The 24,535-nt window shown below is 41.7% G+C and overlaps 1 protein-coding gene and 1 long non-coding RNA gene across 3 annotated transcripts in view; one reads left to right on the top strand and one right to left on the bottom strand.

The window, feature by feature from the left end:
• Nucleotides 1-23,819, bottom strand: part of LOC115935592 (uncharacterized) — a 54,859-nt gene extending 31,040 nt beyond the window's left edge. For both annotated transcript variants that reach the window (XR_010134975.1, XR_004071207.3), the window contains exons 1-4: nt 23,724-23,819; nt 23,272-23,608; nt 19,892-19,952; nt 15,498-15,573 (exon numbers count right to left, since the gene is read on the bottom strand). This is a non-coding gene — a long non-coding RNA (uncharacterized lncRNA). The remainder of the gene's footprint in view (nt 1-15,497; nt 15,574-19,891; nt 19,953-23,271; nt 23,609-23,723) is intronic.
• Nucleotides 23,820-23,916: 97 nt separating this feature from the next.
• The window catches only part of DNAJC5B (DnaJ heat shock protein family (Hsp40) member C5 beta), a 77,181-nt gene continuing 76,562 nt past the window's right edge, over nt 23,917-24,535 (top strand). The window contains exon 1 of the mRNA XM_019032007.3: nt 23,917-24,094. The gene's annotated coding sequence lies outside the window, so the exon portion shown is untranslated. The remainder of the gene's footprint in view (nt 24,095-24,535) is intronic.

Below are 24,535 nucleotides of genomic sequence, written 5' to 3'. Positions count from 1 at the left end.
AACATCCTCCTTTAGCTCGGAGAAGTTTGTTATTACCGATCTTCTGGAGCCTTCTTCTCTCAACTCGTCAAAGTCATTCTCCATCCAGCTTTGTTCTGTTGCTGGTGAGGAGCTGCGTTCCTTTGGGGAAGAAGAGGCACTCTGATTTTTAGAATTTTCAGCTTTTCTGCTCTGGTTTTTCCCCATCTTTAAGGTTTTATCTACCTTTGGTCATTGATGATGGTGATGTACAGATGGGGTTTTGGTGTGGATGACCTTTCTGTTTGTAAGTTTTCCTTCTAACAGTCAGGACCCTCAGCTGCAGGTCTGTTGGAGTTTGCTGGAGGTCCATTCCAGACCCTGTTTGCCTGGGTATCACCAGCGGAAGCTGCAGAACTGCAAATATTGCAGAACTGCAAATGTTGCTACCTGATCGTTCCTCTGGAAGCTTCACTGGGGGGGCACTCGTCCATATGAGGTGTCAGTTGGCCCCTACTGGGAGGTGCCTCCCAATAAGGCTACTCGGGGTCAGGGACCCACTTGAGGAGGTAGTCTGTCCGTTCTCAGATCTCAAACTCCGTGCTGGGGGAACTACTACTCTCTTCAAATTTGTCAGACAGGGACGTTTAAGTCTGCAGAAGTTTCTGCTGCCTTTTGTTCAGCTATGCCCTGCCCCTAGTGGTGGTGTCTACAGAGGCAGGCAGGCCTCCTTGAGCTGTGGTGGGCTCCACCCAGTTGGAGCTTCCTGGCCGCTTTGTTTACCTACTCAAGCCTCAGCAATGGCGGGCACCCCTCCCCCAGCCTCGCTGCTGCCTTGCAGTTGGATCTCAGACTGCCATGCTAGCAGTGAGCAAGGCTCCATGGGTGTGGGACCCTCCAAGCCAGGCATGGGGTATAATCTCCTGGTGTTCTGTTTGCTAAGACCGTTGGAAAAGCACAGTATTAAGGTGGGAGTGACCTGATTTTCCAGGTTCTGTCTGTCACGGCTTCCCTTGGCTAGGAAACGGAATTCCCCAACCCCTTGTGCTTCCCAGGTGAGGTGATGCCTCACCCTGCTTTGGCTCATGCTCAATAGGCTGCACCTGCTGGCCTGCACCCATTGTCCAACAAGCCCCATTGAGATGAACCAGGTACCTCAATTGGAAATGCAGAAATCCCCTGTGTTCTGCGTTGCTCATGCTGGGAGCTGTAGACTGGAGCTGTTCCTATTTGGCCATCTTGGAACCTCCTTCCTTATCCATCTTTAGAGCAGAACTGCCATCAAAGAAAACCTGCCCAAACCCAGTAAGTGCTGTTAAAATAGTTAAAGTTATTTTATTTTATTTTATTTTTGCTTGGGTTTCTTTAATATTTTGAATGAATACATAGACCATAGAAACACTTAAAACCTCATCTCTTTCCCGTTTACTTCTCTCTCATCACAGACTGCTCCTCCAACACTCCTACACATTCTGCAAAGCCTTCTTCTAGTCCTAGCCCCCATATCGCCTGTCTCTACCTCCCTCCCACTTTCTCCTTATTCTGTATCTTGCAATCTGCAAAGATTTCAAAGAAGCCTTTGGAAATGTTTGAAAAGAAGATTTCCAGTCTGGTGAGGCAAGAAGAGGCTTTCTGAAGACTGAGAAAGGAGAAGAAATGAAGCCAGCAAAGTGAGGATTGTTTTAGAGGCCAGGAGTTGGGGAAAGGTTGGAAGCGCTCTTGCATTAATGTTTTTGTTCCTGTCACAGTGGACTCAAAAGCCAGGCTGATCTTCTAAATAAGTCATACATGCAAAGAGGCTTAGCAGAGAGCAAGGACCCTTGTACCAGGAAGTAGACGGCAACCAAATGAAAGAAGAAGGTTCTGATCAGTGGGTGAAAGATACTGCCCAGAGAAATTCCCTGACCTGCAGAGAATGGCCGAAGCAGCTTGTACAGGTTCTAGTGGTCTCTAGCACAGAGGAAAGGAGCCACTAAAGTGCTAATGAGGCCTGGACATCATTGGAAGAAGGTATAGAGTGAGAAGAAAACAAGAGTCAGGACAGATGCTTAGGGAGCAAGTGGAAAAAAAGAGTCAATGAAAGATTCTGATGAGAAACTGTCAAGGATGTGGACGAGGACCAGGAGTGTGTGGTGTCCTGGAAATTAGGAAGTATTTTTTAAACAGACAGTATCGAATGTTTCATAAAGGTCAAGTTTGATAAGGAATGGAAAGTATCCATTGGGTTTGGCAATTGAGAAGTTACTGGTGACCTTAACAAAAGCATCTTTAGTGGAATGGTGGGAGCAAAAGGCAGATTGCTCATTAAGAGTGAAACATGACAAGCTCCAGACATGAGGACAAGTCTCCTGAGCAGCCTGTCTGAGGAGTGGCACAGGACAATAGCTAGAGGAGTTTATCCCACCCTCCCTCTATCTGTGTCTCCTTCCTTCTTTCTCTTCCTTCTCTCTACATTCATAATAGGCAAGACATACACTTTTTTTTTTTTTTTGTATGAGATGGAGTCTTGCTCTGTTGCCCAGGCTGGAGTGCAGTGGCGTGATCTCTGCTCACTGCAACCTCCGCCTCCTGGTTCAAGCAATTCTCCTGCCTCAGCCTTCTGAGTAGCTGGGATTACAGGCATGTGCCACCATGCCCAGCTAATTTCTTGTACTTTTAGTAGAAATGGGGTTTTGCCATGTTGGCCAGGCTGGTCTCAAACCCCTGACCTCAAGTGATTCGCCTGCCTCGGCCTCCCAAAGTGTTGGGATTACAGGCGTGAGCCACCACGCCCAGCAACATATACTTTTTTAAAGGCTGTTAAGTAGGATCTTGTGATGAAGAGTCTGAAAGTCCAGAATGGAAATGGCACAGATGGAGGCATTGACCTTGAATAAGAGAAGAAGGAAAGGAATATCTGTTCTTCTGAGGATGGAGGGAATGGATTAAGGGAAAGGTGTACATAGGAAGGTTTTGTGAGAAAGCAGGAGGTGATCAGTCAGCAAGTTGAGGGAGTTTGTCTGTTAGCCTCCAACCTCCAAGTTCTCTGCAAGGGAGCTAGCAAGATCATCCTCTGAGAGCAAAAATTAGGAGGCAAGGACAGGCTCAGGGGACATAGAGAGGTTTGGAATAATGACAGTAGAGAATGGGAGAGGGGGACAAAATAAATGGCACAGAGGGCTCACATGTGTGGGACCACATGTTTGTGAAACCAAGTATATTTGAAACTCATAATACATTTTTTCCCTGCTGCACCTGAATGAGGTGTAGAGATACTCAAGTGAGATGTGCTCAGGGATGGCAGGTGGAGGTAGATGAGGTGTTCAGTAAGTATCTGCTCCCCAACTAGGCAGTGCAGGTTGGTAGTACAGAAATATGCAACTGTGACTTTCCAGTGAGAAGAAATATTTCCATTTGATGAAGTTAATATCAAGGATATGAAGGTCTTCTAAAATTGTTGATTTCAGGCTGAGCACAGTGGCTCATGCCTGTAATCCCAGCACTTTAGGAGACCAAGGCAGGAGGATTGCTTGAGCCCAGGAGTTCAAAACCAACCTGGGCAACACAGTGAGACCCTATCTCTATAAAAAATAAAAATAAAAAAATTAGCTGGGTGTGATGGCACGTGCCTGTAGTCATAACTACTCAGGTGGGAGGATCACTTGAGCCCAGGAGTTTGTGGTTACAGCGAACCATGATTGTGCCACTGCACTCCAACCTGGATGACAGAGTAAGACCCCAATCTCTAAATAAATACATAAAAATAAAAATATATAATTGTTGATTTCAAGTTTGGGAAGGTAAACAGCAAAATATCAGGTGGTGCTACTTGGTTATTGGACCTGGGATTGTGACTGCCCTTATCTTGAGAACACAACAGAAGTAATTAACTTCCTTCCTGCTCTACCCAAGTCAAGGGAGACAAAAGAATTTCCAAAAGATCCAGTCTTAACTTTGCAGATAACCTTCAAAGGAAGTAATAGGACAGTAAATTTTGGGAACATGCTCATGAAGTGTCCAGCACATGAGATCATTTATTACAATTAATTGCATGAAAGCAGAAATACCTTTTTCTTAGAAAAGAGATCTGAATTCAGATAAGGCAGAAGCAAGAGTAAAAGAACAAGAGCCTGAATGAAACAGTTTGTCCTCTTTTGCCTGGTTGAGAAAGTAAATCAATCCTCTTGCAGGTAGGCGTCAAAGCAGGAAAATGATATGGGGAATATTGGAAATAACGTCCAAGGATATGTGGAGACGGTCATGGATATGCTACTTCTTGAAATTGATGTTTGTGTAAGATTTCAGAAAGAAACCCACATCTGAGCCAGAGCTTCTCTTGTGGGATTGATTTTGATTTGAACTGGTAGCACAGCTCCCGTGTGAGTGTGAGTGGGTGATGTAGTGCAGGCCTGTTAGGAACTGGGCTGCACAGCAGGAGGTGAGCAAGCAAAGCTTCATTTGTATTTACAGCCGCTCCCCATCACTTGCGTTACTACCTGAACTCTGTCTGTGGTCAGATCAGCAGTGGCATTAGATTCTCACAGGATCGCAAACCCTATTGTGAACTGCACATGCAATGCCATCAGATCTTGGTTGGGTGCTCTTTATGAGACGCTAATGCCTGATGATCTGAGGTGGAACTGAAGCAGTGATGCTAGCACTGGGGAGTGGCTGCTAATTCAGACTAACATTAGCGAGAGGTTTGACTGAACAGAGACCATAATAAATCAATTGCTTGCAGACTCATATCAAAACCCTATCAGTAGGTAGTAAGTGACAATTAAACTGCATCTGGTGGCGGGCTTTAAGTACGAATCTGACACTTATTTTAGTCTGCATGTGGTCTATTATTTTATTTGCCACTTCCATCTGTGCCTCTTTCCTGCACTGAACACTTGTCTCAGTCACAGTTTTGGTAAGTCCACAAGCTAATCCTAGCCAAAATCAGAAAAAAAAACAAATGCCACTGGAGAGTTTCTTTGAAAAGGGGAAAGACCCAATGATGAGACAGAAGAAGACTCTAAGACTGCCAACAAAAAGAAAGCTGCATTTAAAGGAAAATACTGAGTCCTACTTAAATTACGAGTTCATTGCAACAGGTGATTCACATTCCCCAAGCCCACTTATATACTACGTGGTGACCAGATATCCAATGAAGCCATGAAGCTTTCAAAACTGCTTTGCCATATGTAGACCTGCACCCTGCCTTTGGAGTTTTTCAAAAGAAAAACAATGTGAACATGCAGAATAGAAGCAATTATTGAAGGCCAACACTTCATCAAATGTGTCTGCACTGAGAGCATCATTCTTAGTGGCTAACCACATTTCTAAACCTAAGAATCCCATTACTATTGGTGAAGAGTTGATCCTGCCTGCTGCTAAGGACATTTGTTGTGAACTTTTAGGAGAGGCTGCGGTTCAAAAGGTGGCACATATTCCCCTTTTGGCTAGGATCATAACAAGGCAAATTGATGAAATAACAGAGGATATTGAGGCACAATTGTTAGAGAGGATTAATGAGTAACTGTGGTTCACAATCCAGGTTGACGAGTCTACCAATGTTGACGATAAGGCAACAATGCTTGTTTTGTGTGATATATTTTTCAGGAGGATGGGCGTGAGAATGTGTGATGTGAATTTTTGTTGCCAAACAACACCACAGCTATAGAACTATTCAAGCCTTTGAATGATCACATATCAGAAAAACTGAATTGGTCATTTTGTGTCAATATGTGCATGGACAGAGTTGCTACCATGACTGGATGGCTCTCTGGTTTCACTGCTTAGACCAAAGAGGTAGCTTCTGCATGTAAGTCTATGGACTGTGTCATCTATAGAGAAATGCTGGTTAGCCGAAAAATGTCATCTGAACTTAACAACGCTTTGCAGAATGTGATTAAAATTATCAACCACATTAAAGTATATGCCCTTAACTCACATCTGTTTGCTCAGCTGCATGAGGAGATGGACACAGAACACACATGTCTTCTCTTATACACAGAAGTGAGATAGCTTTCTAAAGGTAGATCACTGGCCAGAGTTTTTGAGTTACTAGGGTGGCACCAGAGATTTCTTTTAGAAAAACAGTCACCACTGGCTGCACATTTCAGTGACACAGAATGGGTCACAAAATCTGCTTACTTGTGCAACATATTCAACCTGCTCAACAGACTCAATCTGTCACTTTAGGGGAGAATGAAAACTGTGTTCAAGTAGGCAAATAAAGTGGCTGCCTTCAAAGCCAAAATGGAATTATGTGAGTGACGAGTGAACATTGGAATTTCTGACATGTTTCAAACATTAGCAGAGATTTTGAAAGAGACTAAGTGAGGGCCTGGTGCATGATCACCTATCTTAGCTTTCAAAAGAGTTTAAGCATTACTTCCAACCACAAAAGACCCCCAAACTGGGAAGGAATGGGTCTGTGAACCATTTCCAAATAAGCCAGGTGGGTCAATTGGTTGAGATCACAAATGACAGTGACCTTAAAAGTATGTTTGAGACAACTTCAAATCACCATATCTTCTATATTAAAGTCAAGGCAGAATATCCTAAGATTGATACAAGTGCATTGAAAAGCTTGCTGCCATTTCCAACATCCTTGTCTTTGTGAAGAAGGGCTTTCTGCAGTGACAGCAACCAAAATGAGATTATGAAGTAGACTGGACATAAGCAACACACTTCAGGTGTCACTGTCTCCCATCACCCCCAGATAGGACCGTCTAGTTGGAGGAAAACAAGTCAGGGCTCCCACTGATTCTACATTATTGGGAGTTGTATAATTACCTAATCATATATTACAATGTAATAATAATAGACATAAAGTGCACAATAAATGTAATGTGCTTGAATCATCCCGAAACCATCCCCTACTCCTGGTCCATGGAAAAATTGTCTTCCATGAAACTGGCCGCTTGTACCAAAAAGTTGGGGACAGCTGATGTAGTACAAAGGGGAAGGAAATAGCTAACATTTGTTGAGCCCCTACTAAGTGCTAACAACTCACTTTTCCCCATTTGATTAACGTAACACTGTGCCATAAATATGACTTCCTACATTTTATAGGGGAAAGAATCTGGGGCTCAGAGTAGCGTAAGAACTTGCCCAAGTTTACATGCACAGACCATCCTGTGCATCCCAGGTATGGACCATGGAGACAGGCAGAGCAGGCCTGGGATCTGGCTCTGCCACTAACCAGCCCTGTGACTTGGGAAACCAGTGAAAAGTAGTATCCAGGATGGTCGGTTTTATATGTCAGCTTGGCTAAGCTACTGTCTCCAATTACTCAGTCACAGATGCTATTCCAGGCATCGCTGTCCTCAATCAGAGAACGTGTTTTGTAGATGTTGTTAAAGTCCATAATCAATTACCTTTAAGTAAGGAAGGTTATTCTAGATAATCTGGGTAGGCCTGATTCAATCAGTTGAAAGGACTTGAAAGCAGGGCTAAGGCTTCCCTGAAGAAGAAAGTCCATCTGTGGACCAGCTTCCCTGAGTGCCTCAAATTCCAGCCTGCCTTTCTTAATGGCCTGCCCTATGGATTTTGGACTTCTTTAACCAACCTCACAATCACATAAACCTACACATAAAAATTCTGAATATCTCTTGCTGGTTTGGTTTCTCAGTTGGAACTCTGATACAGTGCCTCCCTCATGTGTGGTGAAGATTAATTGAAGTCATGGTATTACCAGATGGGAAGCATTTGACATGGTGCCAGGAACATTCAAACAGGTTTGAAACATGGTCATTATTAGCGTGAGGACTTGGCAAACACCAGGTTAAGCCTACATCTAATTGGCTCTCAAGCCTGACACTCTACCCAGCACAGACTTGGTCAATAGCTATAGTCACCAGTTCTATCACAAATTCAGTGGGACCTACCACAAACTCAATGTGACCTTGAGCTGGCTACAAACTCAATGGGCCCTGGCTTCCTTCCTGTAAAGTAAGGGGATTGTGTACCAAATGATTTTTGTATAAACTTCCAGCTCTGATGTTGTCTGGGTCAGTTTTGACCTAATTGATCAGATTGTTATTAGGCCATGTCTACTTCCTCCAGCCACCAGACGAGATTTGTTCCATTACTGGTACATTCAGAGCTCCTCCTTCACAAATGGCCTTCTAATTACTGGGTGGTTTATGGCCCAAGAAAATGCAAACTGAGTTTAATATCAACTTGAGCAAAGCATTCATGTCAATTTAGTCAGTGGTTCTAGAGCTCCCACTCTGCCCCAGACGATGGGCCATACAATATATTAAAAAAGCATTAAATCTGGTCCCTGCCCTTAAGGAGCACAGGGAGACCTCCAAAAATCAGATCCTACTGTGAGGGAGTAGGTAGTTAAGTCTAAGCACTATAAGAGTTGATAGTAAGGAGGCAGTGAGATCATTCTGGGCTGGAATGATCAGAAAAGCTTAGCAGAAGAGATAGGAATTTAGATAGGTGAGATGTGTATGTAAAAGGTAAGAAGGAAGTTAAATCTTCCACTTTTCCAGTGCATCATGCATCTCAAAATCCAATGGGTATGATTTTGGGAGCTCTTTACATTACTGCTTGTCTTTGCTGGCAGAGAATCAAGAAGCAAATGCCATGAGATTTCAGGCTTTCTCTCCTATTCTCCCTGACATCCTCATTAACCACCATTGTTCTGCGCAAAGATGAGCATGCACAGTAAGTTCACTACATCACACACATTTATACACACGTATCTGCAGATGCCCTGACAGTCCCATCATTTGTGCATCTGGGGACTCCCATAGTAGAATAAGTTTCATTAAGGTGGGTGGGTCCTAATTAATGTTTCTCTTGTCTACTGCGTATATTTTACCTTCCACAAAGCAGGCCTTCAATAAATATTTATGGAATAAATAAATGAAAGTATAATCACTCTCCAGACTATGGGAGACACAAAGGGAAAGTTTCCCTATCTGAAACTTTCAATGGCATTAAAACCCTAATAACGGTGAGTCTTAAACTTTGAAGATTCTTTGATTTTTAATGTCAGCCCAATCTAACTCCCTGCTCCCACTTTTAAAAAAATATTGCTTACATCCTACCATCAGGGCTTCTTATTCAAAGAGCCTTTGATAGAACCACAGCCAAAAACTTGCTGGAGCTGAACAACAACAACAACAAAAAAAAACAGTGGGTGTAGGTAGAAGAAAAGTTATGCTTGAATGACAAGCAAACACCAGAAGGATTAATTTTACAAGCTCACCTTTGCGATCAGATAAAGGCAGCCTGACTTTTTAAAGACAATATTTATTTTTATCAGTTTAATAAACAGCTCTTAGCAACATTGATAGTCATCCGTCATGGACAAAAACAAAGAAGGCTTATTGACTTAAATTTAAATTGTTCACTAATCTTACTTCAGTTTGCTGCCTCTTTCATGATGATATTTTGCTAAATGAGTCTTAAAAAAAAAAAACTTGGTGATGTGTGTAAACAAGCCAGAAATTCTCAAGACTGTGGTCTAATGAAAGCAAATAAATAGAGTTTACAAAATAATTCAGAACACTGAAAGAGACAGTGTTTGGGATGTAAATATAGATTTCTACAAACAAGCAGCTAATAATCATAAGTCAACATTCATAAGGATCACTCTAAAGACTGGAAGTAAAAAAATATCCTCTGGATTCAGAAGTCTTCTAGCCAATTGCAAAATAATTCTGTCCATGGAGTTCTAATTTGATGATTATTAATGTTTATATTCCAATAAATTTCTGAAAACATGTATTGAGCACCAGCTATGTGCAATGAGTAGTTCTCAAAACACTGCATCCAATCAATGCAACCAGTCATTACTTATTTGCCAAGGACTGTACTATGAGTAGTAGGGATAATGTAATGTACATATGCTGTTTTTGCCTGATCAGCCTCTATGAATTCCCCCTTCTTCTGTTAACAATGCCTGAATTTTCCTTTGGCCAGGCACTCTACTTTATTCCACATGCTGTGCTCAATACGACTGACCTCACCCTCCTAGCTCCAAGGGTCTTCAAGTGATCATGACTTGCTCAGTCCTATTTTGGCCTCAGTGATTGATTTAGAGATGGGCATAAATACAGATTGAAATAGAGATGGGTTTGGTTATATAAGCCAGGTAAATAAGACTAAATTCAGTGGTGGGGGATGTTGCTCAAAAACCTTGGGCAAGAGAAGCTCTCCTCCTGTAGCTTGCAAACTGTGAGGCTGATAAGCAAGACCCTGGTTAGGAAGAGGGTGGAGAGCAAGTCTGACTTTGTGATGGTGCTGCATATCTTCCACTTTCCCCAGGTCTACCCTCTCCTCCTGTCTCTCGGCTGACTACATAAACTCTTCTCTGGCTTCCAAATGGGAGTGCTGACAGAAAAATTGGGTTATTTATTTCCCTCTCTGTGGGGCCTCCTGGGACTGGCTGTGTCTCCCTACTGAAGGCTGCAGCTCTCTCAGGGAACTGTCTCCACACAGCTCTTGGTCTTCAGGTTCCAGCAGCCACTCTTGCTTTGCTCCTTCAGTGTTAGTGACAACAGTGTCCCACTATTACTTAATCTGGTACTTCAATATCCCTCGAATTTCCTAAGCCCCACCCTCATCTTTGTAAGTAGTCTTCTTTTTAAAACCCAATTGGACGGAGCCATCTATTTCCTGCCAGAATCCCAACAGATACAATGCCAGCATTTGTGTTCTGGATCTAGACATGCCTAAAGATAGTGACACTCTTGGACTCTTTTCAGTTTCTCAAGCCAGTAAATGCCCTTTTTCCTTAACCCTGTTTGGTTTTTCTGTTGCTTACAACAGAGAGTCCTAATAGAGTCTGCTAGACTATCAAGATCACATAGACTCATACAAGACACTTTTTTAAAGGGAGCAGGCATTGTTATGGACTGAATTGGGTACCCCCCAAAATTCATATGTGGAAGTCCTAACCCCAAATACACTAGAATATGACAGTATTCGGAGACAGGATCTTTAAAGGGGTAAGTTAAAATGAGGCCTTATGGTGAGTCCTAATTCAATATGACTGGTGTCCTTGTAAGGAGAGGTGGTTTGGACACAGACATGTTCAGAGAGAAGACCATGTGAAAACACAGGAAGAAGGCAGCTGTCTATGAGCCAGGACAGAGACATTAGAAGAAATTAATCCTATTGATCCCTTGATCTGAGACTTTCAGCCTCCAGAACTGTGAAAAAGTTAACTTCTATTGTTTAAGCCACCTGGTCTGTAGTACCTTTTTTTTTTTTCTTTTTTGGGGCAGCCCAGGCAGATTCATCTAGGCACCTATGGACTAGAACTGGGGGAGACACTTGTAGAGGCCAGCTGCTGCCTCCAGCAATCTCAGCCAGCATGGCCTCCTAGCTGTGGCTGATATGTCTCTCCCGACATTGGGTCCATTTGCCTTGGCTACTCACTGGCCCATCTTCTGTATTTCCCAGTCCGAAGTAACTGAAACTAACTGACTTGGTTAACTACTGTCATTACCACTGGGTAAGACCTTTGCACAGGCCCACCTCATGGGTTTCTGGCAAGCAATCCATAAGCTGCCTTTGGGTCCTATGCTCACATCTGGTTCCACCAGTGGCTGCCATGTGTCAGGGACAGTTCCATGATGGTCCCCTGTGTAGAACATGGTGGGGGTGCTCAGCTTCAGTGTGAAAGAGACAACAGACACAGGTGGCATTTGACAAGTCCAACATTGGGTCCCCTGAGCGAGTGGCATTGCTAATTACATGAAAACATCAATCCCAACACACCCTGCTCAGATTTGGCCTCAGTTTTTACTGTGCAGCCAATTGCTCATTCCAGTCACTCACAAGGCCACTCTCTTGACCTTGAGTTTTGTGAGATTCCCCAGAATCCTTACCCCAGCCACTTGGCTGGCTTGAGTTAGTTTGATGTGAGTTGATGTTACTTTGAAACAAAAAAGGCTTGATTAAAATAGTTTCCAAAGAAAACTGCAATTTGGTCCAGGAAAGAGGGATCTGTTTATGAGTAAACATGAGTGTTACAGATTATTTACAGATTATTCCTGACAATGCCATCAACTGTATGACTGTGCGAGTAGTCAACTCTTCATCTAAATGAAATGGAAGGAAAAACAAACAGTGTTTTCCACATCCCAGGAAGGCTGCCAGAGGTTCTGAAGAAGGTATCTCATGAGGTCTTCCACTCCTTTCTCAGGCAGGAATTCTTTTCTTCTAGTTCCTTGATCCCGAAAAGGAAAATTATTTCAAGTTTCCTGAATTGATCAATTGATTAATTGATGTTTTTTACTGCTCTACTGACTTTGCTTTCTTTACTTTGTTTTTTCTTTACTCACTTCCTGACACCTCAGAAGACAGAGGCATCTCTTGGTAGAGGATTTAAGTGGATGCAGGATTTCAGTTTCATGATCCGCGGCACATATACCATGTGTTCGAAGGTTTAATTCATTTCTGTCTTTGGTCATTTCCCCTTTTGGAGAGTTTGTGGGTAGTACATGGTGTTGGCCTGCGGTGGAACATGAGCTTGTAGGGTATTTAGGCTTTCACTGCTGCCCAGTGACCCATCCAGCAGAATGTTTGCCCAGTGGGATTTCACAAGTGCCACAGAACAGTGACTGCTTCCCCTTTTGGCACAGGATGTTGATTTTTGTTAACCTATCTCTGTTCCACCCTTATATGTTTAGCGGGGGTGCTGTTCAGCAAATGTTCTCTCTGTCTCTTTTCCTCACCTATATTAGGAGTATCATAATCTCTCCATTGATGTTGGGGCTGGTCATGGAGTTGTTCTGGTCAATAAATATGAGCAGAGGCTTTGAATGTGCCTGCACCCTTTGCCTTGACTTCTCAGTCTTTTGTGTTCCTTCCTACTCTACCATTAAGAAGAGCTTGCCCCAGGTAGCCACTGTTCCTCCAATGTGGGTCCCAAAATGAGAAACTCATGGGACAGACCTGAGCCTCACCCACAGCACAGAGCAGGGCTGCTGTAGCTGACCAGCCAACCTGTGGGCAAGAAGTAAATGTTTTGGTACTGCGAACCACTGAGAATTTTTTTTTTTTTTTTTTTTTTGAGACAAGGTCTCACTCTGTTGCCCAGGCTGTATTGCAGTGGTGCTATCACAGCTCACTGCAGCCTTGAGCACCTGGGATCAAACAATCCTCCCACCTCAGTCTTCCAAGTAGCTGGGACTACAGGCATGCGCCACCACTCCCAGCTAAACCCAGAAATTGTGCAACATTATCACAACAAAAGCTGATTAATACAGCTGGTAAAGTTTCCCAAGGAAGGGAGGAATGATTCTATTTGGGATTTAAAAGTGAGGAAGTAGGTAGGAAAGAAAGTTGAAGGGCTTTTTTGGATAAGGAGGCACTCTATATCCAAAATCAGATTAGAGTATTCCAAACACCACACCCCTGAGAGATGCTAGAAATGTTTCCAAATGACTAGAGTCCAATAAAGTATTCTTTATGCAGTGTTGTATGTCAAACTTTAACAATTAGTGATACTATTAAAACTCAGGCAATGATATGCAGAAAATGGAATCTGGTCCCCTTCCTTATACTACATACAAAAATTAACTCAAGATGGATTAAAAACTTAAAAACTACAAACAAACAAACAAACAAACAGAAGAAAATCTAGGCAATACCATTCAGGACATAGGCACAGGCAAAGATTTCATGACGAAAATGTAAAAAGAAATTACATCAAAAGCAAAAAAATTGACAAATGGGATCTAATTAAATCAAAGAGCTTCTGCACAGCAAAAGAAACTATCATCAGAGTGAACAGACAACCTACAGAGTGGGAGAACATTTTTGCAATCTTTCCATCTGACAAAGATCTAATATCCAGGATCTACAAGGAACTTAAATAAATTTATAAGAAAAAACAACCCCATTAAAAAGTGGGCAAAGGACATGAACAGTCACTTCTCAAAAGAAGACATACATGTGGCCAAAAAAAAAATATGAAAAAAAGCTCAACATCACTGATCATTTGGTAAATGCAGATCAAACCCACAATGAGATACCATCTCATGACAGTCAGAATGGAGATCATTAAAAACCCCAAGAAACAATAGATGCTGGCAAGTTTGCAGAGAAAAAGGGATGTTTTTACACTGTTGGTGGGGATGTAAATTAGTTCAACCATTGTGGACAACAGTGTGGCGATTCCTCAAAGACCTAGAGGCAGAAATACCATTTGACCCAGCCATCCCATTACTGGGTATCTACCCAAAGGAATATAAGTTATTCTTTTATAAAGATACATGCATACATATGTTCATTGTGGCACTATTCACAATAGCAAAGACATGGAATCAACCTAGATGCCCATCAGTGATAGTCTGGATAAAGAAAATGTGGTATATATACACCAATGGAATACTGTGCAGCCATAAAAAGAAACGAGATCATGTCCTTTGCAGGCACATGGATGGAGTTGGAAGCCATTATCCTCAGCAAAGTAACACAGGAACAGAAAACCAAACACTGCCTATGCTCATTTATAAGTGGGTGCTGAATGATGAGAACACATGGACAGATGGCAGGGAACAACACACACTGGGGCCTGTTGATGGGGGGTCGGGGGAGGGAAAGCATCAGGCAGAATAGCTAATGGATGTTGGGCTTAATACCTGGGTGATGGGATGACCTGTGCAGCAAACCACCATGGCACACGTTTACCTATGTAACAAACCTGCACGTCCTGCACATGTACCCCTGAACTTAAAAGTTGAAGAAAAAAAAAACACCGAGGCAAAAATTACAGTCCCAGACAAGGTTCTATAATAAAGAAATACTGGGCTGGGCACAGTGGCTCATGTCTGTAATTCCAGCACTTTGGGAGGCCCAGGCAGGTGGATCATGAGGTCCAGGAGTTCAAGATCAGCCTGGCCAACATAGTGAAACCCCGTCTCTACTAAAAATACAAAAAAATTAGCCAGGCGTGGTGGCGCGTGCCTGTAATCCTAGCTACTCGGGAGGTTGAGCCAGAAGAATTGCTTGAACCCAGGAGGCAGAGGTTGCAGTGAGCCAAGATTGCACCATTGCACTCCAGCCCAGGGGGACAGTGGAAGACTTCATCTCAAAACAAAACAAAACAAAGCAAAACAACAAAAAAACAAAAAAAAAAAACAAAAAAAAAAACAAGAAATACCTTGGGAATCAGATAGAGATATAGAATCCTAATAAATGTTAGAATCTTATGTTCTAGAATGACCTATGTTAGATCATTTTTATGCAGAATACACAAGTATTAAGGAGACACTTTCAACTGTGTTTTTATTATAAATACCTTGAAGATAATTGTTAAAACAGACATCTGAGACAAAAATTAACTTTTATATTTATAGAACAAGATTGAAAAGTTACTTGTTCATTTTTTGAACCATAAGTTTGCACCTGTTAAGATGAATATAGATATAATTAAAATCCTTATTATAACAAAGTTATCAGAGTCTGCCAATAATGGATTAACTAATAATAACATTGATATTTATTTCACTCTGACACAAACTATATATTTAATTTCATGTTAAGCAACATTTGATGCAACAAAATACCTACATAACAAAATAATACAGACTTACCCATGGAGTTTGTTTTCATAGGAGCTGATCTATGTTCAATGACTGCAAACCACTTGAACAAGTTTTACTTGTGTTTCTAAGAGACAGGTTTTTAAATAACATTTATTTTTAATTTTTTTCCTGGCATTAACTGGGGACAATCTTGTCACAATTTTACTTTACAAAACTACAAGGAAGGAACACTCAATTTGATGTTCATGTAAAATATAATTACCTACTTTTCTTCCTTTACAACATGTACTCCAGAGACAGGATGACAAGCCAGAGGCACATAACGCACTGTCTGTCATTAATAACAAGTACATGCTTTTGAAATGATTTCACAGTAATGCTTATTCAAAATATCATTTATTTGCTTTTTTGACTATTTTATGAACATTATAGCCCCTCAACAAGTATTGCCTGTTTCAAAGCAATGATATAAACAGGAATTTATTGAATTAAAAAGTTCACCAGGTACAATTATAAATAAGTATTATAAATTTTGACATGTACAAAGTGTCATCTCTGCGCATGACTCTCAAGGTGGTCATGCTGGCAGGCTCATGGTGCCTAAGTCAGGACTGCGGAGAGCTGGGAGAAGCGGTTCTCCACCTTGCCCTAAAGAAGTGTCACTCATCCTTCGAGGCTCTTCTCAAAGACCACGTGTTAAATGAAGTCTTTCTAGTGTCTCCCGAGAAGACATGATCTTTTCCTTCTTTAAATCCATAGACTATCTATTTTTTCTCTATAATAAAGCTAATAATAGTAAAAATCACACTGCCTTGTCATTGAGAACTTCCACTATGCTTCAACCATGCTAAAGTCTACAGCCGGTGTCTTTCTTCTTTGCAGCACTCCTGCAAAGAAGGTATCATTCTTTCCTCTTTATAGATGAAAAAATTGGGCAAGGATTGGAATTCAGGCTATAACTGCAAAAATGGTAGTCTTAACAATGCTGTTTTCACACTTGATTTGCAGTTGGGTTGTGTGTGACTTTTGTCTCCCTGCTCTGTGGGCTAGTTCTTCCGGCAGGTACAACTGTGACCCTTTCTATCCCATGGGAGTGTTTTGCATAGTAAGTAGTCAACAAAAATAATACTGTATTTCTTTCTTTCTTTTTTTTTTTTTTTAGACAGGGTTTTGCTGTGTTGCTCAGGCTGGAGTGCAGTGGGGCAATTATAGCTCATTGTAACCTCAAACTCCTGGGCTCAAGTGATCCTCCTTACCTCAGTCTCCCAACTAGCTAGGACTACAGGTGCATGCCACCATGCTCAGATAATTTTTTAAAATTTTTGTAAAGATGCGGTCTCTCTCTGTTGTCTGGGCTGATCTCCAACTCCTGGCCTTGGCCACCCACAGTGCTGGGACTACAGGCCTGGCTCTTGTGTCTGCCTAATACTGTATTCCATATATTCCAAACAGCAGCCCCTTTTTCTACATTTAAGCGTCTCTTAAATTGGAACATATGTTCAATTGATGCCTTGATTTATATAGTAGTCTTTTCTTGTTTTCTTTTCCTAAAAAGCTGTTATTAGTTCTTAGTTGTCTCCTAACCAATTTAATCTTAGAATCAAGGAGTAGTTATGCAAATAAACTGGGTAGAACTCAACCTAATGAGAGACTGCTCAGAGAAAAGATCAAGGTAGATTTCTTTAGGTTTCTTAATGCTATAAGAGTATTAAGCACAGGGGGAATTCAGAGGATAATCCATCTGAAAATGAAAGGGAAGGTGATCAGAGGTGGCTTAGAAAAATGAAGAGTCAGTGGTTTCAAGGGAACATACAGATAACAGCAAGATCTCATGAGGAGAGGACACTTCCAAACGCTTGCTTTCCTGTGATTCTAACACAAAGGTAAGCCAGAAACACAGCTGGAGGGTAACTGGAGGGATTCTGAGTCCATCTGACCCTGAACTACACATAATCCATTCCCTGATATCCTGGCAACAGCATTATAATGAGAAAGATCACATTAAAATGCTGCAAACAGTCTTTGAGGCAAGGACGTGGGTAGTCTGTCTTCTAGCTGTAGCTGTAGCTTGAAGAAGTCCTGGGAGAGTTTGGTAGTGATGCCATGAAGGGAAATGATTAACAAGCCTGTGTTCTTTTGTCTCCTCCTTGTCTTGCTTTGGACATCGGCCTTATGGCTTGAAAGGAAATGTAGTAGATTATTTTTTTTTTCCATTAGCTTAGCTTGGAAGAGAAGAGAGAACTTTAAGTAGCTGTGTTGGGGAGAGTGGCTTGGGGTTCAGGGAGGTTTCATGTTTTTATAAATAGAAAAGACCTGAGAATGTTTTTATGCTGAGAAGGGAGAGCCAGAAACGAGAGAGAGAGAGAGAGACAGAGACAGAGACTGTGGTAGAAATTAGCTAAAGGGAATAATTGAAGGAGCAAGTTCTCAAAAGTAGCAGTATTAAATGGGGGCTCAGGTCACTTAGAGAGGTATTATCCTTGGTCTGAAAGAGAATGCCTTTCCACTGAGCTGCAGGAAGGTGTTAAGAGTGGGCACAGATGTGGATGTATTTAGAGTAGGGTAGGGTTGAAATTGAAAAAGGGAATAGTTAATGGTTTCTGAGTTTTTTGCGGAGGAGATGAGGCTCACCACTAAGAATGAGAGGGACACAAATGAAAGGCTTCCAGAGATTGGTGAGGGTTTGCAATGAGTGTGCAGTGGACAGTGAGAGAACTGCCCTGTGCTGAGGGCATAATTGACATTGGAGACTGTCTTGGTCCATTTATGCTACTATAGCAAAGGACCACAGGCTGGGTCATTTATATATAACAGGATTTTGTTTCTCACAGTGCTGGAGGTTGGGAAGTCTAAGACTAAGGCACTGGCCTTGGTGAAGGCTGCTCTGCTTCCAAGGTGGTGCCTTATGGCCACATCCTCTGGAAGGGTCAAACACTGTGTCCTCACATGACAGAAAAGCAAAAGAGCAAAAGGGGCTAGTTTCTTCCAGCCCTTTTATAAGGCACTAATCCATTCATGAGTGATACGGTTTGGCTGTGTCCCCACTCAAATTTCATCTTGAATTGTAATCGCCATAATCCCCACATGTTGTAGGAGGGATCCGGTGGGAAGTGATTGGATTATGGAGGTGGTTTCCCTCATGCTGTTGTTGTGATAATGAGTGCGTCTCACGAGATCTGATGGTTTTATAAGCGTCCGGCATTTCTCCTGCTCCCACTCGCTCCGTTCTGCCACACTGGGAAGAAGGTGCCTGCTCCTCCTTTGCCTTCTGCCATGATTGTAAGTTTCCTGAGGCCTCCCGAGCAATGCAGAACCATGAATCAATTAAACCTCTTTCTTTATAAATTACCCAGTCTTGGGTCTTTCTTCATAGCAGCGTGAAGACGAACTAATACAATGAGTGATTTAGTCACTCTGCAAAAGGCCCCACCTCTCAGTACCACCACAATGAAGATTAAGTTTCAACATATGAATTTTGTAGAACCCTCAGGCCACAGCAGAGACCACTTGTACTTGGCGTGGTCTGTATGGCATTATGTGTTTCTGCAATTGTGACTATTTGGGGGTAAAGAAAAAGGAGAAGAGACAGATTTCTATCATGGGTGGAGAAAGTAGAAAAGTTTTCTGAGACAGAGACTCACTGGGAAAGTTAGACCAATATTAGCTGCAGTCTTTGGGAATGTAGGTCTTCACAGTGTGTCTCATGTTTGGTTTAAAGCAATTCCAAAATATCAGACAGTTATGTCTGAATGGAATCACACAAATGTATCACGAAGTCAAATATAATTTTTTTTTTAGTTTCTAAAATGTGTGGGTTCTTGTTCCTATATATAACTTTCTGTTCTTCAGAGAAGAGCCACATAGAAAGGGCAGGCATTGGTCTTATAGGGATCACCTTATAGGATCTAAACCAATACATCCCTTACACTTTACTTACAATACAGCATAAAATGCCTCTGCTAATGACTTGAGCATTGTGTTTCTTGGATCTGTGATCACTTATTATTTTAACCTTTCAAAGCCAATAGTTTTAGAGCATTCAACTCAAACTACTTTTATTGGCCTGGAAATGTTTTATTGCAGTTTGGCTGACATTTTCTTTTAATAATGTCATTAGCACTCCTTAAAAATGAATTCTGTTGGGGTATATAGTACTACCTTTGTTTTAAGAAAATGTTATGATTTTGTTTGTACATGAGGTGGGTCCCATAGCTACAAACATTAGCAATATGTTTCTGATTCGACAGAAAGATCTTTCTGATTCTACAGGCACGCTTCCATTTCTATTAAGCATAAGTAGTTTGGTTGGTAAAAAGACCTGAATTTAGATGTACTTTTTCAGAATTAAGTTGAATTCTCAACATCTTTTAAGAGGGAGTCCAGCTTCAGAGTCACTAGGCTTAATTAAAATCTCTAGCACTTAGTCAGTTTATATGCCTTACCTATTTTGTAGGTTTAGCTCTCGTAACTGTTGTTATGCTGACACTGGTTTCCAGTGGGTCACTGAAATCAAATTAATGCAGGCATCTGAAAAGTCAGACATCAATTGTGTTCATTCATTAAGATTCCCATATTTTAAAAGGTACAAAATAAAGAAAAGTGATTCTGGTTAACCTTGAAGTATCCTGAATGGATGGACATAGACTACGAGCATTTTAGTGGAAAAATAAAAATTATTTGTAAGAAAAATCCTAAAGAACAAAAACCAAAAGCAAAATAAGAACAAAATTCCTTTCTATACCAATTCTTTTCTGAATATGTAAAGACTCAAGGTCCAAACTCCATTTCCTAGGCCTTTGGAAATGCCTTTAGAGCGTACTCAATACTGTACATTCTGTACTACTATCGAGAGCACTCTATACTGTACATTCAATTTCTTGGTCCAAGTGCGGTAGTTCTCAAAGTCTGGTGTCCACCATCAGGCCTATGAACCTGCTAAAAATGTCAAGTCTTGAGCCTCACTCTAGACATCCCATACTAGAAACTTGATGGGTGGGGCCTGCAATTTGTGTTTTAACAAGTCCTCAGCCAGGCGCGGTGGCTCACTTCTGTAATCCCAGCACTTTGGGCGGCCGAGGCGGGTGGATCACGAGGTCAGGAGTTCAAGACCAGCCTGGCCAAAATGGTGAAACTCCATCTCTACTAAAATTACAAAAAGTTAGCTGGGCGTGGTGGGGGGTGCCTGTAATCCCAGCTACTAGGGAAGCTGAGGCAGAGAATTGCTTGAACCCGGGAGACGGAAGTTGCAGTGAGCTGAGATCGTGCCACTGCACTCCAGCCTGGGCAACAGAGTGAGACTTCATCTCAGAAAACAAAACAAACAAAAAAACAAAAACAAGTCCTCCAGGCACTCTTTGGTTTGCTCTAAAGTTTGGGAACTTCTGGCCTAGAGCATTGTTCTCAAATTTGTGTACACCTACACCACAAGCTCCTGGAGGAGCCTGACTTAACATGAGTCTCTCACTCAGCCCATGAGATTTGGAGGCAGTAAATGCAGGAAGCTGTGTGGGAATCTGCATATATATATATATATATATATATATATATATATATATATATATATACACATATATGAAGTAGGTGATTCTGGTGCAGGTGGTCTGTAGAACACAATTTGAGAAATTCTGCCTTGAAGTGGAATTTAAGTGTTGACAAAATTAGCATTTCCCCCCACAAAATCCTCCTCCATAACTAAGCAAAAACCTTTGAACTCTGACTTACAAATATCTATAGCTTTCACTTAGCCTGCAGAGTGCCTGCTTCTGAAGAGGTATGCAGGCTTCCCTCATCACTGCCATAGGGGACTGAAGCTTCTGTGTGCTCCAGCTGTGAGGCTTTGCCTGCCTCTGCTACAGGTGTGCACCTGTTTCAACACAGGGATGTGTGCTCAAAGGATGCGGCATAACCCACACCTCCACAGAATGTACAGTATTGAGTATGCTCAGCCAAGACAAAACACAAGGAAAGATGTCATTTTTATTTGCCCTGAGATGATAGCTGGAGGAAGACTGCTTTGAGCAAAGAGGTTTGATCCCTGCATATCTTGCCAGAGGAATACCCTGTTCTAAGCAAGGTGACCTTTCAAGCAAGTTTTGAGAATTACCGATTTAGTATGCAAGGTATGCATAAATATATCTAACTGTGATTTGGGGTCAGACACACACTGCATATCTTTTTTCCATTGAACCTTTTATAGATCAGAGGTGAAAAAAGAGATTTTTTAATGCAGAAAGGTGAAGTTTGTGATGGCAAAAAAAGGGGATTACTTGTGATTTTATTGAATCAGTCATATGTTTTCTTCAAGGTATTGGGACCAAATTCATGCATTAATAACATTACTTTGTTTTCATTGTATTTGTTTTTATTGTCATCTGACATTTAAGGCAATTAATACTGTATTTCTACTTATGTTAATAATAAAAAATACCTTTAAATAATTTTATTCCAGTAAAATGTATGAATTAATTTAAAGGAAAATGTTAAGTAAATATTAGTGCAGATGGCAATATTCTGAAGATGCCACATGAATAATCAAAGTGTGGGAAACCCTGACGTTATTTTCATGAGTTCAGCATAATCCATTTTACCACTTTTCCAATGTTGAGCTTTATATTTGTTTTCTGTTATAAACAGTGCTTCAAAAAACCTCTCATAGCTAAATATTTTTCATATCCATAATGGTTCTCTTAGGAGAACTCACAGATGTGGAATTGTTGGAAGAAAGGGCAATAATTATATTATTTTAAAGTTTAAAATTAGTGTCCATTAACCATTTCCCTAAGATTTTATGAAGACATTTAGGAAGTTAGTAAAGCAGTATTTATGACCTATGGGAATACTTTCTTCCTTGTTACTCAAAGGGTTGCTTAAGGCAGTGGCCTTCAAGTGTGTTCTGGGACCAAATGACAATTTCTCCCCAACCAGCGAAGCCCTGTGGTGGGGAAAAGGCTTGGTGGAAGATCTGGTTTGTAGTTAATGTTAAGTAACCTTTCCACTTAATTAGCTTTGTGATCTCGTGCAAGACACAACTTCTCTAAGCTATAATTTTCTCATCCAGAAAATTATACTGAAAATAATACTTTGTTTATCTCACCAAGTTGTGAAGATTAAGTAGAGTGATATATGTGAAAATAGCTTGTAAATGAAGCATGATGTAAAATGTTATTGGTATTATGAAAGCCCAATATATGTTCTCCTCTTGAGAGATTCTTAAAGCACAATTCTCTGACTTCACAGATACGTTGTCTGATGCAATACAGATACTTTTTAGTATCATATGGGGTTAGCGTCTAGAAAAAGTGAAAGGTATGAAATAATGAAGAATGAAATTCCAGTGAGACTCTATTTCTTTACAGATTGCTCCTCCCTGTCCCTTACTCAACACTAGAACCTGGTATAGCGCTGTAATCAATACTGTGTGTGTGTGTGTGTGTATGTGTGTGTGTGTGTGTGTTTTAGACAAGGTTTCATTCTGCCGTCCAGGCTGGAGTGCAGTGGTGCAATCTCGACTCATTGCAGCTTCGATATCTTGGGTTTAAGCGATCATCCCCTGTCAGCCTCCTGAGTAGTTAGAACTACAGGCACGCACAACTACGCCCAGCTAATTTTTGTATTTTTTGTAGAGATGGGGTCTCACTATATAGCTCGGGCTGGTCTCAAACTCCTGGGCTCAAGTGATCCTCCCACCTCAGCCTCCCATAGTGCTGGGATTACAGGCATGAGCCATCTCGCCCTGCCAACACTAACTCTGGACTTTCATTTGAGCTTTGCTGCTTATCATCAAATCTCAATGAAAACCTTAGTTGCTCAGAAGTCACCTTACTTGTTAATCTAGAAATGGTCTGGTGGCTCAGGATTTCTGAGTCTGGGCTGGGACCAGAGCCAGCTACTCCTGGCACCTGTGTTGCTGGGGAAACATGATCTTCACTGAGACTCCGTTCTCTTCCCATAATGTACATTATCCAAATGGTCTCTTCTTGTGGGTGGATTCGGGTAAAAATTGTCGATGAGCTACCAGAAAACTGTGATGTGGACAAACTCCAGAGAGTAGAACAAGATCTGAGTGCAGCATGGTCAGAATGACAGGGGCTGACACTGAGGGCACCTGGGCTCTAGAATCAGATCTGCCACTTCACCACGTGGGGCCTCAGTTTCCTCATCTGTAAAAAAAAAAAAAAAAAAAAAAAGGAGTCAGATGAGAATCTGGTCACTAGCCGGTCTTCTAGGTCTCTCCCCACAGTTAAGATCCCATAATTCTGCAGGTCAGTTTATGACCTGCAAAGGGATTCTTCCCTGAGGGCCCTCACAAGGTTTTGAATGGCAGAGCAAATGGAAATGGGGGAATGTCCTTCCCAACCTCCCACCGTGGGCAGGAGAGGAAGTGTTGTCCAAGAGGGCCTCAGCTGGACCATCTGGAGGAGTGAGGATTCCACTCTGTGACATCACAATATCCAGCCCAGGTTTGACCTTGACAACCGGGAAGGAGAAATAACAGGAGGCGCAGTTACTGATATAGCCAAGGTGGGACACTACTGGAGGGAGCTAGAAGGGATCAGCCAGCCATGCCTCCAGTTCAGGTACTTGGCGTTGCCAAGCTCAGAACAGGACTTGACAGTGTCTAAATGAAAAAGAGGAGAGATCTCAAGGTGAGTGTGTCTCCAAGCTTAAGAAGAACAGTATAAGCACAGACGGCGTGTGCCCCAGCTGCGTTAGGGTAATGTAAGGTTCCACACGAGCAAAAGCAGAGCTGGGCGCATCTTGCCAACAGCCAGGCTGCTTGCCATGAAGCCGGACGGTGAGGACATTTCCGAGGCTGTAGTCCACTTGTGCTGCTGGTGATATATTTCTATTTAGAGGTTTTTTTCTTTCAATAGCTCCTCCCCGGATGACAGGGTAGAGTAAACAAAAATAAGTTAACTAAGGAAGTATTTTAATAGAAGCCAGTACAAAAACAAACAAAAGTAATAAAAGGTGCAAAGTTGTATTATGGGTTAGCAAGCAAGACTGACTCTAAGGTCAAGTTTTGAAAGTTCAAATCTTGCAAGGCAAAAGGATACCCCTATAAAGAGTAAAAGAGAAGGGCCTTT

This window comes from Gorilla gorilla, chromosome 7 (assembly GCF_029281585.2).
Source record: "Gorilla gorilla gorilla isolate KB3781 chromosome 7, NHGRI_mGorGor1-v2.1_pri, whole genome shotgun sequence".
Classification (NCBI taxonomy): Eukaryota; Metazoa; Chordata; class Mammalia; order Primates; family Hominidae; genus Gorilla; species Gorilla gorilla.
Note: the sequence above shows the minus strand (reverse complement) of the source record. Positions and strands in the feature narration are given on the sequence as shown.